The 4,199-nt window shown below is 43.7% G+C and overlaps 1 long non-coding RNA gene across 1 annotated transcript; it reads left to right on the top strand.

Moving 5' to 3' along the window:
• Positions 1-657: 657 nt before the first annotated feature.
• LOC123134407 (uncharacterized) lies at positions 658-2,449 on the top strand. Its single transcript, XR_006465635.1, has 3 exons — positions 658-779; positions 874-1,103; positions 2,143-2,449. It is a non-coding gene; the product is annotated as an uncharacterized lncRNA (long non-coding RNA).
• The last annotated feature ends 1,750 nt before the right edge of the window (positions 2,450-4,199 follow it).

A 4,199-nucleotide genomic window follows, 5' to 3' on the forward strand; every position in this document is an offset into this window, starting at 1 on the left:
TTGTGTGTCATTTGAAAATTTTTAGAGGCATTTGAGTCTTATTTGAATTTGGATTCAACTTGGCATTTGAAATTTATTTCAAAAAAAATCCCTGACAAATACTTGTTCAAAAGTATGAGAGGAGCTAAAATGACACTCCAAAAATGTCAGAAGAAATTAATGCCAAAAGTTTTGAATTCAAATTTGAGTTTTATTTGGAATTTCCAAAAAAATGTTTTTCTTTCAAGTTTGTCTTTTGCCTCTGGAAAAATGTTCACCTTATAGGCTATGTTTTTCTGAGAATTTAGATATATATATATGTCCTATATAAATGTATATTAGTTTTTTTATGTATTTTATTTTCCTCCCTGTCATATTCAAAAAAAATAGAAAAAACCCCAACGCACCAGGCACCAGGCCAACAGGCCAGCTTCCCGAGCCGCGGCCCACCAGCGCGCCAGGCCAACCGGCCCAGCCTCGCGCCGCGCCCGATCTCCTCTCCCCTCGGTCGCCCGACCCAACGCACCTCTCTCTGTCACGCCGACAGGCGGGACCCGCCCTCATCCCCAACCCCTCACTCACGAAACCGAACCAGCGCACGCCCGAGCGCCGCCGCGGTTCCGATCTTCATGGGATCGTGGTCCTGAGTCGCCCCCTCGTCCACGAAGGTGCCCTATATAAAGCCCTACCTCTCCTCCCTCGATCCCCCTAAAACCCTACCTCAACTCCCACCGCAGCTCGGGCCCTCGCCGATCGCATCTAGCCTCTGCCGCCGCAGTTCATCGCCCGTTTTGACGCCGGTTAGCATCTCCAGCTCCTCAAACGCAGGAAACCGGCTTAGCCCACCTTCACGATCCTCATTGACATGTTTTTGACCTCCCTCGTCTACCACAGGGAGTAAACCGAGCTTCGTCGCCCATCGCCGGAGCACGTCGGGCAAAGGAGTTTGACGAGCACATTCTGCTCGTCTCCATCGTCTTCAACTACCACCGAGACCACCCTCGAGCTCCCCCTTGCTCCGCCGTATCGCCCCGACGCCACCGCCGTCCGCCCCGACGACCATAGCCGCGGCACCGTAATCGCCCGAGCCGTCGCCGTCATCTTCGTCCGTCGCCGCTGTCGCTGTAAGCCGCCACCTCCCTCTACCATCCGATCTGTTACCTACAGCTTAGATTAGATGGGCGAAGAGTTGGTTTATTTCTGTAGATCGGTTAGTGTTCGGTTTAATTACGGTTTATTTGATTAGATCGAACCGGTTGGTTTAATTATTGGCTGCATATGTTTCTGTTAAGTTGAGCCCGAGCGCTGTATAGCTTCAGATCGCACCCCCCTAAGCCCAGTAGCGCCCGTTAGTTTTGTTTTTAGTTTTCGTTTCTGTTTCCAAAACAGAATAGTTCTGATTTTGTAAAATCTATATCTCTTAGGTTATTTAGTGTTTTCGATTAATTCTTTTTGCTCTAGTCTGCAAATTTCCTAAAGTTTCTTTATAAAATAGTTTCGGCCATGTTTTAGTTTCTAAAAATTGTTTTTTATGAGTTTTAGTCAAATTAGTATTTCTGCTATAAAATGAGCTAGAATTAATACTTTTAGGCGATTCTTTTTGTCAATGCTTTCTGTTGACCTTGAATAGCAGTAGGATTAAATTGGGTATTTTTAGAATTTTTTAAAATTAGTTTTACACGAGAACAACTCGGTTTTACTTTATGTCATTTTGTTTCTGTTTTTCTATTGTTTAAATTGCTTCAAGAATTATTTCCACCTCTATTGTATTTATTTCAGATTTGTTTCTGTAGTTTTAGAACGTGAACTTTTATTTACAGAACAAGAAAATGTTTTATTTTATTTTCTTACTAGTTTTGTTTTAGGCATAAAAGGAGTTTTGTAATAGCTTTTAATGCGTTTCTTTTTGCATTAAATTTCTTCTCTGTTTTTCTTTCTGTTATTTGACAAAACCCTTATTTTGGCTCTGTTTAAGAAAATTTTTGTAGAAGGAAATTATTCTTGAGTTTGTCTTACTTGTAGTAAAAACCTTGCGTTGATTCTATGACTTTGTTGATTTTATTGTTGGATTTCTTTGTTTGTATGATTGTGTGTTATTATACTTGTTGTTGTAGTAGAAATTTTATGTTGGTATATTTATTTGTGCTATGTTTGACTCGATAGATTTTTCGGAGTGCGAAGCTTGCTATCACGAGTCGCTAGCGTTCGAAGACCGTTAGCCAGGCAAGTCATTTGATCATGTTTTGCAATACCTTTGATTTGTTGCATTAGAATTATTCCTCCCCACCATGCATGCAATAGGAGAATTTTAAGTTATGTTCTTGAGTAGTATCATGTGGTAGGTTGAACCCAATTCCCTTTACCATTCCCCAGGACGATGTAGTTTTATTTTGCTATGCTCATAGACGGGGTTGGTTGAGCGATTCATAAGGGAGATGTGAGAGTCAAGATGATGACAATGGACTTCAAATTCACTACTGGGTGGAGGACGGTTGACAGGCACCCTGGAGCAACCAGCGGATGATCGGGATGCATGGAGAAGCACCATAACATCTTGTGGAAAGCTTCACCCAGCCGCGAAGAGACGGATGGATACCCCTTGACCGGAAGCTTACCTGTGCAGTCGCAAGCCATTATGGGCTCTGGCTTAGTGGCCCTAGGCGTGACTCACCGGATGGTGCTATGAGATGTAGAAGAACGGTAGGATTGGATGGGCACCGACAGTGGTCCAGAGGAACTCTATGAAAGACCCTGTTTCGTTCGTCCCGTCTTCAAACACCAGGTAGTGCGAGGACAGGAGGGAATGATTCTTGCGGGTAAAGTGCACAAGACTCTGCAGAGTGAAAACCTAATCTATTAGCCGTGTCCCCGGTTATGGACAAATGAGCCTCTGGAATTGGAGTATTTCGGAAATCTCAACACCGAATATAATTAATTGATGGGTTATTAATAATTTCGGGTACAAGACACTGGTTGGCGGAACCATCTCATTAACAACCAACATTTTGTAGTAATTGCAAGCAAGTCCTTTGTTGTAGGAAAAAAATTGACTTTTTCGCAAAAACATAAAACTTAGATCCCCACAGCCAAATTGCACGTAGTGTTAGCATTATTATTGTTGTTATCTCTATGACTTGCCGGCATATTCAAAATGCTGACCTACACAGCTGCAACATCTCATGTTGCAGAGGAGTTTTCCGACCAGGAGTGAGGCTACGACCTACGCTCGGTGATTGCCCTATGGAGTCGAATGGACTCGCTTATCGTCTACGCTTCTGCAGCATTTAGTTTTTCTCATGAGTTGGCCTTTGGCTGAATTTATTCTATTGTAATAAAGACTCGATATGAGAATCGTGTAATAAATCAGGTGTGATTGAACCTTGAATCCTTTCATCAATGTACTATGTGTGCCAGCATGATCTTGGGATGGTACAGCTACACAGAGACTTAACCGATTTCGAGTCGGGTCGCTACAGAGGTGGTGTCAGAGCACACGCTGACCGTAGGACGTAACCCCTAGGATCAAAAAGCCATAGGAAGAAATTATTTTATTTTATGTCCTTATCATTCCGTAATTCTCCCCTGTTCATTTTTGACTTCTCTCCAATTTTCAACATTCTAGATGGCTGCCGAGTTCACCCCAATTCTGCTAACGGAGTTTTGCCAGCCGGATGAGACGATGCTTTTTGGCAAGAAGCTGGTTCAGATCATGAAGAAGCTGAAGATTGCCCTGCCCTCAATCACCGGGAAGCCTACCAATGCACTTCCGACGGATACCCGCTACAGGATTAAGGTGCACATTCCAGGGAGGACCTTCGGAGGACATTTAGAGCCCATCGACTTTGAGTTTACCGCTTTCACTTGGATCCTCAAAAGAGACATGACAATTTATCGTGCACTTGGACATCTCCGAGAAGAGTACAGGGCCGAGCTCGACCCATCAGACCTTGCCATGATTTCTCACAGAGCTAGGAATGGAGATATCATCCGTACCGTGGAGGATGACTCCATTCTTTCATATGTCCAAGACTTGGAGAGTCACATCAGGAACCAGGAAATCCAGACGTGTCGAAGCTCGAAGGTACATAGGAGTCTGCTATTCTATGAACTGGAACTGGAGGAGAAGGCACGCGCGGACTTCCTTGAACATGAAGAAGAAGTCAAGGATTTTTATGGATAGAATCGAGGACCTAAAGAAATATATTGCCACACTGGAGGAA

This window comes from Triticum aestivum, chromosome 6B (genome assembly GCF_018294505.1).
Source record: "Triticum aestivum cultivar Chinese Spring chromosome 6B, IWGSC CS RefSeq v2.1, whole genome shotgun sequence".
In the NCBI taxonomy this organism is placed as follows: Eukaryota; Viridiplantae; Streptophyta; class Magnoliopsida; order Poales; family Poaceae; genus Triticum; species Triticum aestivum.